This window comes from Hemicordylus capensis, chromosome 3 (assembly GCF_027244095.1).
Source record: "Hemicordylus capensis ecotype Gifberg chromosome 3, rHemCap1.1.pri, whole genome shotgun sequence".
Classification (NCBI taxonomy): domain Eukaryota; kingdom Metazoa; phylum Chordata; class Lepidosauria; order Squamata; family Cordylidae; genus Hemicordylus; species Hemicordylus capensis.
The window spans coordinates 167,823,599-167,839,846 of NC_069659.1; positions in this window are offsets into that span (position 1 = coordinate 167,823,599).

Below are 16,248 nucleotides of genomic sequence, written 5' to 3' on the forward strand. Positions count from 1 at the left end.
CTTATCTGAGGAAGCAATTGAGATCTTAACCTCAGCCTCAAAGCTTCTTAATAATGCTCTGATTAATGCAGGAAGCTTGCAATGGTAAATATATTACCCATAGTGATAAAATAAACTGGAAAAGCTTCCAAGCCTTTCCTCTTCTAATTCTACAAAGCAGTTTTTATGAGTGAGTGGAGAAGACAATATTGTGCACCTGGTATTTTAATGATAGGAAGGCACCTCTGGAGTTTTCTTTGAAAGTACCAGTTCCAGATCAGCTTCCATCACCATTCATGGTTGAATGGCAGGGAAGGGAGGAAAACAGGACAGCAGCTGAGTACAGTACCCTGAGAGCATCCATTTTAACTAATTCAGTTACTGGACTGAATATAACTTCCATGCAGCTGCTTCAGTCACAGTTGACATTTTAAAAAGTTGCTTGCGCAAAGCAAATCTTTGTAACCCAGGGGGTGCTTTTATAAATCATGAAGTGGATAAAGATCAGCCCAGTTTCATGCCATGTTAATTCAGTATACATGGAATAAAGGGGGTGTTTATCACCTTGTCAGTGACTGGGTTTATGGGGTGGTATACAGCAATCATAGTCACTCACCAAAGTGCCATTAGGCAGTCACAAGATTACTCCTCAGAAGCACCCATTTTTCTAATAAGTACACCAGTTCTACACACAGGGTAGTTATTGCTGCACATTGGAGATGTGAAATATTAAGGTTCTGGGGCTTTGTGATCCCCAGTGTGGCCTGCAGTACTCCTCCCACATTTCACAAACAATTCTGGACTACTTCTCCTGTCGCTTGCCCCTCTCGCTTCCACAGTAACCTCACCAGCACAGTTTAAAAGTTGGTAAGGCTGAAGTGCTTGGGGCTGGGATACCTGTCGGAATGCATTTGCCCATATGAACCTGTCAGGGCCCTCTGCTCAGCATCTCAGGCCTGCTCATCCCCACCTCTAACCGAGATCCAGTTGGCAGGGACTAAAGACAGGGACTTTTAAGTTGTGTTCTCAGCTTTAGAACACCCTTCCTGAAGAACTTTGCCATGCTCCCTCCCCTCAGTGTTTTTTAAAAAACCAATTAAAAGCAAATCTTTTTAATAAAGTTAAATAAAGTTTTGCCGTCAAGTCAGTGTTTTTATTTTTTTTTAATTTGTTTTTTTAAAGAAATGTTAAAGAACAGCCAACATATAAAGAAAAGGGAAGAAAAGAAAAGAAACACATATGACATCTCATGATAATCTAATACATAGTTTGGATTCCAGTTCCCTATCATATCTCCTCCTAAACAATTTTTTCTAACCCAATGGCAGCTAACAAACATAAAAAATTATAAAACCCATAGCCGAGTTTACAAAAAATAAAATAAAAATCCAAATCTTGGATGTGGCATTAAACCATGAACCAAATTATAATATAAAAACCGTTCCCATGTTGAAAAAAATTTATCCTCTGATTTGTTCTTTATGTATGAAGTAATCTTAGCCATTGATGCATATTCCCAAAGTTTAAGTTGCCACGCTTCTAATGATGTAATTAAATTAACTTTCCAATATATAGCATAGAGAATTCAAGCTGCAGTAATCATATAGAAAGTTCAGTATATTTTACAGGTATATACGGTTTTGTGATATTTAACAAAAAAAAAATCTGGTAGCAAAGGAAAGTCAAAGTTCCCGCCTGATTCATACATTTCCAGCATTTACCAAAAGATTTGTTTTCTATCTTTGCAATAATCATGGGAGTAAGATACCAGCAAAAATACATTTTATACCAGTCCCATTATACATGTGCCATTTTATGAAAGGCACAAGACAGGGATGTCCACTCTCTCCTTTATTGTTCAGATTGGCTCTTGAGCCATTAGCAAGGTTTGGCAAGAGATTAAAGATTCAGCAAGAGATTAAAATATCTGGAATTAAGATGTCCAGGCAAGAACATAAAATAAAATTATATCCAGATGACGTAGTGCTTACAATTACTCAGCCAAAGGAATCATTAGCACTAGCACTTACATTTTATATACCGCTCTATAGCCGGAGCTCTCTAAGCGGTTTACAATGATTTAGCATATTGCCCCCCAACATTCTGGGTACTCATTTTACCGACCTCGGAAGGATGGAAGGCTGAGTCAACCTTGAGCCCCTGGTCAGGATTGAACTTGTAACCTTCTGGTTACAGGGCGGCAGTTTTACCACTGCGCCACCAGGGGCTCATAGCCTATTATTAGATTTGATAATGGCTCATACAGCAATACAGTATAATTTCAGGATACAGGGTTAACAAATAAAGCACAAATTTTTACATGGAATTTAGCAGAGGAAGAACAGCAATACTTGAAAGAAAGAACTGGATTTCATTTTACTGCTAAACTGATTAAATATTTGGGGATCAATTTAACAGCTGTCAATAAGGATCTATTCAAAAATAATTATTTATTGATGTGGAAGAACATATTGGCTGACTGACAGAGGTGGAAAAAGCTAAAGCTTTCCTGGCTGGGGAGAATATCGACAGTACAAATGAATATTTTACCAAGGATGAATTTTTTATTCCAAATATACCAATAAGAATAAAAAAAAAGATAATGAATGAGCGGCGAAGACATATAAATTCTTTTATTTGGGTTTATAAAAGGCCTAGAATTAAATTTCAGATCATGCAAGATATAAGAGAATGTGGAGGACTGGCTGTCCCGAACTTGAAGTTTTATTACCAAGCTAGCTGTCTGACGTGGATTGCAGATTGGATTAAAGCACCATATGGATGGATTATGAATACTGAAGGAGCAGGATTTTCAGAAGGATTACATATTTATGGATTGATGCAAAAAGAACAGATGTAGGTATTAAAATCCATTCTATTAGAAATAGTTTATTAAGTAACTGGAACAAATATAAAAGAAGAATAAGTCTAGCCTTATTGCCTTTAGCTTCAATAGTAAACATATACTTTTACAAAGAGGAATATACTAAGAAATTTGAACAATGGAGAGAAAAGACGTATAATCTGCAAAGTTTAATGGTTAATAAAATGAAAATGAAATCAGCTGAAATTCTTTTTGCAGAGTTGAGAAGTGCTTCTTCATAATTTCAATATCCACAGATAAACAGCATAGTTCAGAAAGAAATAGAAAAATGGGGGGAGGGGCTTAGAGAATTGATGGATTTTGAAATATTAATAACACAAAATTCAGAGCACTTACTAGGATTTATGTGCAAGTTATTGAAAAATCGGAACAGGTAAAAGATTGTATGATAAAATGGATGCAAAACCTTTTAAAAAGCAATTGTAATCAGGGCTATCATCTGCCAGGGCTAGCAAACTCCAGGGTTTTTGTTTGTACCTGCCTGGAGGGGGTTGGAGTCAGCTAGGGCTGTGGGAGGCCCCACATTCCTTTAACATTCCTTTGATGTTCTTTTGACCCATATCCTGTGTCTCAGTTTGAAACCTACTCTATACATAAGAGGTGTAGGCCCAAGAACAGCGTGAACAGGGTTAGCAAACAGGACGTTGGAGTTTTGCAGGAGTTTAGCAGGAAGTATGTGGGGGAGCCTGGAACAAGCCCCTGTTATCACAAGGAGCCCAATGGAGAAGAGAAGGTAAATATAAATCCCTCCCTCATATTCTTGAGAAAGCCAGCTTGGACAGCTGACCATTACAGCTGACACCTATCCTTCTAATAAACTATCTCGAAATACTGTAAACAGTCAACAAAACCAGTATGAAGATAGAAAGCCAGCAGGAGAGGGGGCACTTTCCAGTGTATTGCACAGAGTGTCACAGCAGGATTTGCACAGTGTTGCAGCAGGATATCAGGAAGGCATCATGGAGAGGCAGGGTTGTAATAATGGGCGATTACCCACACATAGACTGGGTAAATTCACAGTCAGGTAAAGACAGAGAGGTCAAATTTCTAGGTAAAATGAATGACTGTACCCAGAACAGTTGATATTGGAACCAACCAGAGAGAAGGTGACTTTGGAGTTAAACCTGAGTGGCACCTAGGACCTGGTGTGTGATTTCAGTGTCATCGACTCTTTAGGGAACAGTGACCATAGTGTGATCAAATTCAGAATACAAGCAGGGAGAAAATCACCAAGGAAGTGTAACACAAACACTTTGAATTTCAGAAGAGGAAACCTCTCCAAAATGAGGAGTATGGTGAAAAGAAAACTGAAAGGGAAAATCAGGAGAGTCACTTAGCTCCAGAGTGCAAGGAGTTTACTCAAAACCACAATACTAGAAGCCCAGTTAGATTGTATATCCCAAAGGAGGAAAGGTACCACTAAGTCCCGGATGCTGCCAGAATGGCTAACAGGTACCATCAAGGAAGCCATAAAAGGGAAGAAGACTTCCTTCTGAAATTGGAAGGCCTGTCCAAATGAAGAGAACCGAAAGGAACACAAACTCTTGCAAAAGAAATGCAAGGTGACGATAAGGGAGGCAAAAAGAGAGTATGAGGAACTACGGATGTGCAAAATGTTCCGGATACAAAACGTTTTGTACCCAAAACAGCCTGTTTTGGGTGTTTTGTAGACAAAACAAAACACCCATTTTCCAGATCCAAAAGTTTTGTATAAAAAACAAAACGTCCCTGTTTCGGCTACAAAACGTTTTGTTGTTTCGGACCTCCATTTTGTAGTGATCTCTGAGTCAGTCTCCATTTTGTGTTTAACATCTCTTTGAATTTCCCACCCTTCCAGCCTTCTGATCGGTGACCTAAATCATGGGCTGACCTGCTGACAATTCCCTCCTTGTTCCCCATTGGCTCTTTTGCTTCTTGCCACCCTTTACTGACCCCACATTGGCCAGGGGAAGGGTTGCTAACCCATGGGGTGCTGGGTTCTGTTGTTTCTATGGTGTTCTGAGTGTAGATTCTCTGGTAGCATATAAGAGTGGATTCTTGTTTTTCACTGAAAATCTCATATGCTGCCAGAGAATCTACAATGAACACCTCAGAAACACAAAACCCAGTACCCCAAGGGCTTGTGGGTATGGAGGTGGTTGGCACCCTATGTGCACTACACAACCCCTCACTCTGGGAAACCCCAGTGCCCCCCAAGTGGAATTATGGGGCTGCTGAAACCTCCATTATTCCCTATGGGAGAAATCTTAAAAGACATGTAAACTTCAACAATTCACAAAAGATCAGCCCTTTGCCCAATGGAGAGGAGAACTGGTCTTGTGGCTGAGCATGACTTGTCTCCATAGCTAAGCAGGATCTTCCCTGGTTGCATATGAATGGGAGACTTGATGTGTCAGCACTGCAAGATATTCCCCTCAGGGGATGAAGCTGCTCTGGGAAGAGCAGAAGGTTTCAGGTTCCCTCCCTGGCTTCTCCAAGATAGGGCTGAGAGAGATTCCTGCCTGCAACCTTGGAGAAGCCTCTGCCAGTCTGTGAAGACAATACTGAGCTAGATAGACCAATGGTCTGACTCAGTATATGGCAGTTTCCTATGTTCCTAATTCTTTTGAGATAATTCTGGAAGTTTCCTTGCCCCCATTGGGCACTACCACACACCACACGCTCTGGGTCATCCCTTTCCCCTTGATTTGAAGCGATACATTTGCTGGAATCCCCATTATTCCCTATGGGAAAATTCTTAAAGATGTGTAAAATTAAAAAAATTCACAAAAAATCAGTCCTTTGCCTAATTCCTTTGAAATTTGGGTGGTAGCTTCCACCCATTGGACACTACCACCACCACCCACTCTTTTTGCCCTGGGACCCTTTTTAAAAATCCAAATCAATTCGGATTCGGAAAATTCGGCTACAAAACAAAACAGGGCTGATTCGGATTCAGAAAATTTGGGTACAAAACAAAACGGGGGTGTTTCGATTTGGATACAATTGAAACAAGAAAATTCCAAAATGCACACCCCTATGAGGAACATTTAGCTAAAAGCATCAAGGGGAATAACAAAAACTTCTTTAAATACCATTAAAAACCACTCCATGTTGAAGAGGTCACATCTACTCAAGCCACATTTCTGAGCCAGGTCTTGGAGCGCTACCTCTTGCTCTAGCATGCACTGGATCAAGAGGGCAGAGTTACATCAGTTCTCGACATCCCAGGGATGATGTGTTGTGGAAGGTCATGCTCATGCTGCCACTCACAGAGCATGCTCCTTGCCTTCTCGCTCCAATGGAAATGGGCTGCAATCTTGCAGCACTTCTTCACAAGTGCAGCCGTGGCAGCAGCAGCATTTGCTGCTGGGCAGCCCTGATCTCTGGATGCCTGGTGTCCACATGCACCATGGCCTACCTGTGCTATGTTGTGCAGGAGGGGCTGGACATGGTGGCAGTAGCACCAGAGGTCCCTTCTCTCTCCAGCCCCCACTAGTGAGCAGTGAGGGACAAGAAAGCAGTGTGCATTCCACTGACACTGTTCTAAAGATCAATAGTGAAATGCATGCTGGTCACGGGCTCTGCTGCCTCTAGCATGCCCAACACGAGCTCCCTGCACCACCTGTACAGGGAGAGGACCACTGTCCAACTGAAGGTGGTCCTTGAGGGGATCCTGTAGTCAGGAGCCAGCACCTAGAATAGCCAGTGTTTCCCACCATCTGAAATGGCTGGTCATCCATTGCCATCATCTCACCTAAGATTTGGGTCACGAGATGTGAGTCTGTTTTAGCCATGCTCCATGGCTTGACAGGGAGCATCTCCTACTTCAAAGAAGCTGGTGCATGTCCCTTACCAGTGCTGGTCAAAGGCACAGCACAACTGGGTGTACTAGCACTGTCAACAGCAGAGAGGATGCCTGGATGCTGCACGATGCGTTGCCACAGCAAAGATGTCCTAAGATGCTCGACATCCTTCCCCCTACTGATTTGTGCCTTGCACTGGACACAAGAAGTGCAATTCAGGGCACTGTGAACAACTTCAGAGTCCTTCCAACAGTTTCTTGCAGAGGTCAAGGTGGTTTTCTTTGGCCGTTTGGGTGATAGCAAACCTACCAGGGCTGCTGGGTGCCCATCACCACCACCACATCTGCCCTCCATCTGGGAACGGGAAGGGCCAGGCTGAAGTGACTCCTCAGACTCAGTCCCAGAGGACCTAGTCTCCTCAACGATGATGGCAGAGATCTCACTGAGGGGTGAGATGAGTGGGGTAGAGAGAAGGAATGCCTGGCTGAGGTAGTAGCCACCAACACTCCCAACATGGGAACATCAATTTCTCTGGCAGGGGAGTGCTCCCCCACAACACTGCCAGCAGGTGCCATGGGTGGCGGAAGCTCTGGTGGTGCAGCAGGGCCAGCAGGCTCCTCCAGGTAGGAGAGCCTAGGTGCAACCTCACCAGGGGCAAAGAATTGGGGAACAGGTGGCCACGGCAGATCCACAACCCCCTCCCCCCTCCAGCAGCAGGGATACCCCTGCCCATCATTCTGGTCCAGCCTTCCTTGGGACACTGTGAGTGTCAGACATCACCCTGACCTCCCCCTGGGGCTTTTAATATAAATATTTAAAAACAGCACCTACCCACACCTATACTGACTGCCCACCTAACACTCTACAACTACACAATAGCACACTAAACACCTGTTTTAAAAAAGGCAAAAGCAACAACAGCAACAACAGCACCTCCCCCCCCACACACACACAGAGAGAAAAGGGAAGGCGCTATTTAAATCTGAAATCTATGGGGTGAAAAGGGTTAAGAACATTTTTCTACTTAACCTCCATTGTCCAGAAGTCAAGTTGAATAGGACAGGAGGCCAGCCAGGGGCTACTGGGCCAAGCAGCAGAGGAGCAGAACAGCACCCACTTGCCCACAAGACGGCTGATGCAGAGGGGAGGCAGCAGAACACAAACAAAAACCAGAAAATAACCAATGCAACTTCAAAATAAGGAGAGAGGAACCAAAGAAAAATTAAATCAGAGAGAGAAAAAGCCTCTCTCTGATGATGATGTGGTGGCTGGGCAGCAGGCGGAGAGCCAGGCACAGCACTAAATTGGGGAGAAAAACAAATTCTCCAGAGGCTGGTTGGCTGTCTGGCTGGCTGGGCACACACACAGCAGCAGCAGCCAGTCAGGCTAGCTGGGACACTGCTTTTAAAAAGCAAGCAACAGTTTAGCCCTCCGAGGGAATAAAAAATCCCACCGGGGGGGGGGAATTAATTATTAAATCCAGTCAGGAAAAACTAAGGCAGTAAATCCAAAGGCAAAGCACAGGCAGGCACAGCAAACCTCTGCAACGAGCAGAGACTCCAACAAAACAGCACACGTCAGCAGCAAAGCAGCAACACAACAGCTTCAAGCTCTCTCCTTTCAGAAGCTTGAGAAAGAGTGGCTTTGCAAGGCCAGAGCATGGCCTTTAAATACAATTTGAATACCCCTCCTTTGCTGCACCCCCCTTGTCCCTGCCCCCTGGCCAATTGGGTGACACTTGTCACTGAATGGCACAATTGGAAAGCCAGCCAAAGGGCAAAACACATCTGGCCAATCGGAGCAGTGGCAGCTCAGTCAATCTCTGAAAGTGACACACTGAGGCTGTTCTCACGATCGGTGAAAAGAACCTGGATGGGGTTTGCGGGGAGAGTGGGCTAAGCCCTCTCTCCCCCAGACAAGCAGTCAGTCTGCTCCGGGTGGCCAAACCAGCCACCCATATGACTGCCGGCTCCATTACGGAGCTGGCGGGGGCTGGGGGGGTTGGGAGCCATGCATGCCCTGTGCAATTGCACAGGGCATGCTGGAGAGACCCCTGAGCCGGGAGGCTGCTTTTAAGCCTCCTGGTCAAAGGTCTACTCATGAGTTACCGTGCTCCACTAACCTGGGTTTAGAGGAGGGTTGCTTAAGCGGGTGACTGGGGAAGTGCATAAAACTGGTTCACCCAGTTCAGTTCAAATTTGAACCGGGTTCAAACCAGGGCTGGTGGTTCGGTTTTGGTTTTGCTCAAAACACCCCTTGGTTCAGTTTGAATTTGAACCAGTTTCAAACCTCAAAAAGTAGGTAGGGTGGTAGGCACCCTTGTGTGCCAAATACCACCCAAACCTCAAAGCAATTGGACATTCCTATAATTTTCTATGAATTTTTAAAATATTTTCCATTCTTGCCCATAACTCCCTCTGTGGAGTACTTAGGGGCAAAAAGCTGGAGTGGGTGGTAGGCACCCAAGGGTCTCCCCCACCCACAAATTCTCAAGGCAATTGGTTGCCCCTAGTATTAATGGTGATTTGGGGGGGGGATTTCCCATAGGATTTAATGAGGATTTGGGGCAGCCCCGAACCCCACTTCTTGGGGTGGCAACACCCCAAAGTGGGTCTGGGGGCATGGCAAAAATGGCCTCAGTCTCTCCCAGATATCCCCAGATTGATAGGAGTGATGTTGGGTGTTTTTTTAGGATTTTCTAAGGCATTCAATATATCTCATAGGGATTGCTTGAAAGTGTGTCACTGGGTGAAAGGTTAAGCCATCAAATCTTATGAGATATTATTTAATACCTTAGAAAATCCTAAAAAAAAACCACACCCATCACTCCTATCAAACTGGGGGTTTCTTGGAGGGACTGAGGCCATTTTTGCCATGGCCCCAGACCCACTTTGAGGTGCTGCCACCCCACAGAGGCAGGGTTCGGGGCTGCCCCAAATCTTCATTATATCCTATGGGGTTTTTTCTTCTTCAAAAATTCGCCAAAAAATACTAGGGACACCCATCAATTGCCACCCCAGGTGTTTTGTTTGTTTGTTTGTTTGTTTGTTTTTCCTATCTGGATGCCCTAACACCACCCAGGTCAGTCCACCTTACCTACCCAAGCAACTAAGATGACACAGACCACCAACTAGTGTTGACAATGACAATGATCTAAAAAGCCACTGCTGCCTGCCAGCACAGCACACACAGAGAGAAGAAGCAGACCTGCTCTGCTGCTCCTGCAGGATGGATGATGCAAAAACAAAACAAAAAACCACCACCCCAGTGCCTGCCCACTGAGGCCACCACAGACAGAAGCTGACCTGCTCTACTCTGCTGCTCTCCTCCTTCATCGTGGATGCACAGTTGCACACACAGCTGAAAAGGCCAAGAAGGGATCCAGGCAGGCCAGGGGACCAATCCAAACCAAACCAAACCAAACCAAACCAAACCAAGCACAGACTACTAGCTACTTCTACTACTGCTACTAGTGCTACACCAACATCACACACCACAACATGGGCATAGCACACAGCCAGCAGCTGCTGCCCACACAAGCCAACAAGACCTAACTAGATGGTGCACGACAGTAGTAGCCAACCCGTGTGATGATGCAACTGCAAAGGAAGGCATAATTATTACAGGCAAGAAGCAATTCTAATACAGATAGAAAGTTAAATTTTACTTGTTAAGAACCACCAGTGTGTCTACATAGTGCAGCTGAGAGCTTAGTGTGATGATAAAGCAGAGCACTGAGCATTGCAACACTCACCTGCTGGTTCAGTAGTTCTCTCTATTTCTCTAGTCTTGTCCAGTGTCACTGTCAGTGTCTTCTTCATCTCTTCATGTGCCGTGCCCATGCCAGGCCCCCAAATGCTGACAGGTGGAGATAAGGGTTTGTTGTGGTCTTACGTGGGTGTGGACGGGGGGGTGTATAAACGTTTGGCCAGTCACAGCACCAGTAGTAGGCATGCTGTGACTTGGCTGGCATGGCTCAGTATCTGTCAAGTCAGCTCAGCTAGAGGTGGAAGGGGGGAGGGTAGAGATGAGCCAGGCAGGTGACCAACCATGGGGCAACCACGGTAATCACTCACCCAGCTCCAGCTCCAGCTCCAGCTCGGGGTAGCCCAGAAGGGGGAGGTTGACCTTAAGGAAGACCAACTGCTCCACCATACCAGCATCCAACCGGGAGCGAGAGGGTGTCACCACGTCCTCGGCACGTGAAAACACCTGCTCACTCTGGACACTGGTTGGGGGGCAGGAGAGGAGGCACACAGCAACCACCGCCAGGTCCAGCCAGACTTGGCGGTGGGTTGCCCAGAACTGTGTGCGGTCCATAGAACTGTCTTCCCCCACAGCCTCCTCCAAGCACTGGGCAAGGCATTGCTCAGCACTGGAGGGCCTGGCAAGTCGAGCCTCCCACACACCAGGCAAGGCACCAAAGCACACCCGCTGAAACCACTGGGTGGATTTTGTGGCGGGAGCAAGTGACTGCTGTGTTGGCACTGCCTGGGATGCCACGCTGCTGGACTGGGAAGAGGAAGGGGAAGGGCAAGCTGATGCCACCACACTGCCGCTGGATGTGGGTCGCGCGGGGGGAGATGCACCCGCACCACTGCCACCCTCCTGGTCTCTCCTGGTCCTAGCGACCTCCTCCTCCCTAACTTTCTGGATCAGGAGGTCCCTTCACCCGGGCAAGTTGCCAGCACTCACAACATTGCCCTTGATGGTCGGGTTGCAGAGACAAGCGAGGAATACTCCTCCCTGCTACCCAACTCACCAACAAGCTGCTTGGCCACCCCAGACTTTAGGCTTCCAGCCAGAGCACGACCCTCTGGCATGGTCAGAGAAGTCTGAAGCTTGCCCATCAGCTTCTCCAGACCCAGAACTATGGGCAATGCCTGGCTCAAGGGAGTGGTGTCGCCACACAAGCCCTTCGTGGCAAGCTGGAAGGGCTCAGGTGCCGACAGCGCCTCAGACAGCTGCTTCCACTCTGCATTCAAGAGGTCACAGAAAGCCAAGGACCCGTCCCTCACCAGGGCACCAAGGGCTCTCTCCTGCTCCAGCAGGCGCTGGAAAAGGAGGAAGGTGGAGTTCCACCACGTCTCTACATCTGTTGGGATGAGATGACGAGGAAGCCCGAGGTCATCCTGCTTTTCGCGAAGCCGGCACCTGGACTTCTCGCTGCAGTGGAAGTGGCCGGCCAGCTTGTGAGCCTTCTCAACAAGCATGGTCATGGTGCCAGCAGCAGCACTTGGGGGGGCGGGGAGGGGGTCTGGCTTGGATGCCTTCAGCTTCCTAAGGCCAAGGGCGTCCCTGACAGCCAGATGGAGCACGTGTGCCATACACCACATGTTCACACAGCCCAGGACTGTCTCAACGGTGGCAGTAACGTTGGTTCCATTGTCTGTGACAATGAAGCCGCGGGAGAGGTGTGGACACCCACCAATCCACTCCTCTATCTGGCAGCCAAGTACGGCCGCCACCTCATCCATGGTGTGCCTCGTGTCCATCGTCTCCACATGCAGAACAGCCCACCTGTGCCGTAGTGCAGCAGGAGACGCTGTCACGCCCTCGATCTCCGACAGCAAGGAGGAAGGGGAAGCTGTCAATTTTCCAGGCGATGCAGGAGTGTCTGAGGGGCAGAGCCCAGCTGTCAGTATTCATGAAACAGCTGTGGATAATGACTCTGAGCAGGCACAACAACCTGAGGCAGCAGAAATCGTGAAAGACCAATCAGAAGAAGAGCTATGTAACCAACCCCCGCCAACCCCCCAACAGCGGCATGTCACGAGACGCAGGGGTCAATTAGAGACTCTTAGGAAAAGCAAACGCCTTGCAGAGAGCTGATAAGCCTTAAATCCCTGCCAGCTGGGAGCTCTCATGGCTTGCACTATATATCACGTCGTCAGTCGGCTACTCCCTGCTGAAAAACAACATTTGTCACTATATGTCGACAGCGTGCAGCCAAGTCTGGTCGAGACCCTGACAGATGCGCTGGACCCAGAGACAGTGCCCATGGATGTCCGCTCTCTCTCTGGGCCCCACCAGTGGGCAGTGAGGGCCAGGAAAGCAGCATGCATCCCACTGACACTGGTCCAGAGGTCAGTCATGAAATGCACGCTGGTGCCAGCTGGGTCCGCACTCAGCCTGGCTGACACAAGCTCCCTGCACCGGCGGTACAGGGAGGGGACCACGTTCCAGCTGAACGTGGTCCTTGAGGGGATGATGTAGTTGGGAGCAAGGTACTGGAGAATCCGGCGGAAGCCGGAGTTCTCAACCACCTGAAACAGCTGGTCATTGGTGGAAGTCATCTTCCCTATGAGGCGGGTGAGGTGATGATGGTCCACATGAACAGTACGCTTACTGCCGGACACCTGTGTCCACCGCTGGACTGGCAGTGTAGCCTGCTTTTTGGCTGGCGCAGGCACACTACCCTTGTCTGCCCTAGTGGCAGGAGCACCAGGCGCACTAGCACTGCCAGCGGGGCCAAGGAGAGCTGGGTGATGATGGTCCATGTGTCTCCACATGGGTGTCATACCCAGGTGCTTGGTATCCTTGCCCCGACTGACCTGCTTCCTGCAATGAACACAGCGGGCATGGTTCAGGGCATTTTCAGGGATCTCAAAATGCCACCAGACACCACTGCCCTTGGCCTCCTGTGCCCTGGGCGCTGTCTTAGGCCTCTTGCTTCCGGGTGGCTGCAGTCCTGGGGGGGCAGCCGCCGCTGCCTGCCCACTGCTGCCACCCAACCCCCTTCTTTCCTGCATGGAAGAGGAAGGGCCCAACTCCACTGGCAGAGGAGAGGCAGGCCTCTCCACTACCTCAGCAGCAGACCCTTCCTCTTAGGAGCCAGAGTGGTGGGACCCACCACCGCTGGACGCCGCCACGACTGCCCGGGCTTCATGGGGGGGGGCCCACTGAGTGGCAAAAGTATAGGGGGAGGGCCCCAAGAGGGAGGGAGAACCTGGCTGCATCGCTGCCAGCCGTAACATCCTCCCTGCCTTCTGCCTGCTCCCCTGCACCAGCAGTCTCCTCCACCACCACTGATAATGCCCCAGCAGCACCTGGCACCAAGGGACCAGCCACAGCCCTAGTGCCTCTGCCTCTGCCTCGGCCAGCAGCAGGCTGGGGGAAATCTAGCCTGTGGACAAACCCCTCAGCTGGGGCAAAGAATTCTGCAATGGGGAGGACTGGGGTATCGTCAGGCTCATCCCAGTGTCCTCTCCCTCTCTGCCCCACAGCAGCAGGCACAGCCCGCCCCCCGGCCTCTCCCACCTCTGCCTGCCAACCTTAGGCAAGGCCTGGCCTGAACATGACGCTTGTGTTGCTCAGACATAGTAAAGGTGGGAGACTGTATGAGAAAGGCCGGAAAGCTCCAATTAATATGGAGCTGGGAGGCAATTTTTTTGGGGGGGGAAGCCAATTGGGGTGAAGGGATGACTTTTAGCAGGGAGGGGAGGCCAATTGAGGGGAGGGGAGGGGAACCTTTTGGTTAAGTTTGAAAAAGCCAATCGGGGAGGGGGTGTTAAACTTTAAGTAAAGGGGGGACCCTGGGTAGGTGGCACAGGCAGTTAGGTGGTGTAGTTGTGGGGGGGGGAGTTTTTTTATTATGGGGAAAATAGACTGGGGGGGATTAGGACACAACACCTACTGGGGAGCGACGAGTCAAAGCTTGGGGAACCTGAAAATCAAATGAAACCCTTCTTTAGTGAAAAGTGTAGTTTAAAATTTGGGGGGGGGTGTCAACAATTTAATTGCTAAGCCTACCTACCTAGCCTATTTTAAATAACACCTTTAACAAAACCCATCCACTCCACCCAGAGCAAGCAAGCAAAATACATACAATAGCAATCATCAACATAATAACAACAATAACCTGGGGAGGGGGCTGCGAAAAAAGAAACAACCTGCAAAAGAAGCAACATATCTTCAAGCAAACAACAACACATCACAAAATATCCCTCCCCACACCCAAATGCATTGCAAAATACAGGAGTCCGTATTTAGAACCACCAACTAGGGAAGGGGACAACAAACGGTGCACACATGCACACGCATACACTCACCCCTCTTCTTCCGGTCCTTCTCCTGCCACACACTGTGGGTCAGATGCGCAAACCAGCCCCCCCACCCCCGGGCTGGTACACAGACAGGGTGGCACAGACAGCCGAGGTGGTCAAGGACGGTTGAGAGGGGCAGAATGAAGAGCCACCATTTGTGACTCACCCACCCCCAAGCAGCGACAAATAAAATGAAATGCTTATAAAATATATATATAAACCGATGGCAGGTGCTGTGGGCTGCAGCTGTGGGAATGAAAGAAGGAAAGGAGACAGGAAGAGAGACTAGAGCAGAGCAGACAGAGTCAGAGAGTGAAAGAGGAGAGAGCAGAGCAGGAGTTAGAAGAGAGAGAGAGAGAGAGAGAGAGAGCAGCACAGAGAGAGGGGGGTGAGTAGAGGTAATGTAGCTGGGAGTGGGTGTGTTAGGAGGAAGGGAACAGCAGCAGCAGAAGGCCCAAGGGGGCAGAGCGAGGGGGTGAGTAGGGGTGATGTAGCAGGGAGTGGGTGTGTTAGGAGGAAGGGGGCAGCAGGCCCAAGGGGACAGAGAGAGAGTGGGGTAAGTGAAACTAGCTGGGAGGGGGGTTTCAGGAGAAAGGGGGCAGCAGGCTCAAGGGCCACATGGGGGGGAGGGAATCTGGATGGGAGGGGGAGTTTGGCAGAGCAGGAGCAGGAGTGGGGGGGGGGACCAGGCCCCAAGGGGCACAAAATAAATCAACAAGTCAACAACAAAAACCAGGAGTGACCCAACAAAAGCAAAAGTGCAAAAAACAAAAACAAAAACCAGGAAACAATGGACAACAACAGAGCAAACAAACTCTTCAATAATATTAATAAGAGAAATCAATCAAATCAGAGCACACACACAGCAGAAATTAATATTTTTTTAAAAACCAAAAATCTTCAAAAAGCAACCCAGGCAGGCAGGCACAGACTAGGAGGGAGGAGGACAGTGGGAGGGGGGAATCTGGATGGGAGGGAATCTGGATGGCAGAGCAGGAGGAGCAGGAGTGGTGTGGGGACAGGGGTGGCACCAGGCCCCAAGGGGCACAAAATCAACAACAAAAACCAGGAATGACAAGGGCAAGGGCAAAGTGCAGAAATCAATGAACAACAATGGAGCAAAAAAAAAAAACCCAAACTCCTCAATAATATTTTGATGACGAGAAATCAATCAAACAGAGAGCAGAGAGACACAGCAGAAATCAAATTAATATTTTCTAAATAACCAAAACTGTTCAAAACCAAGCCCAGGCAGGCAGCAGGTGCAGGCACAGACTAGGAGGGAGGGGGCAGTGGGGGGGGGGAATCTGGATGGGAGGGGGGACTCTGGATGGAAGGGGGGATGGCAGGAGGAAAGGGGCAGCAGGCCCAGAAGGGGCAGACAAACATCAATAATTTAATCCACACAGCAATAAATAGATAACAGCAATAAATAAATAACAATAAATAAATAACAGCAAACAATAATCAGGAATCAACAATAATCAATAAAAATGAACCCAGCAGAAATCAATCAAATGCAAAGCAAAGCACAAAGAGAGAGGGAGGGGGTTCC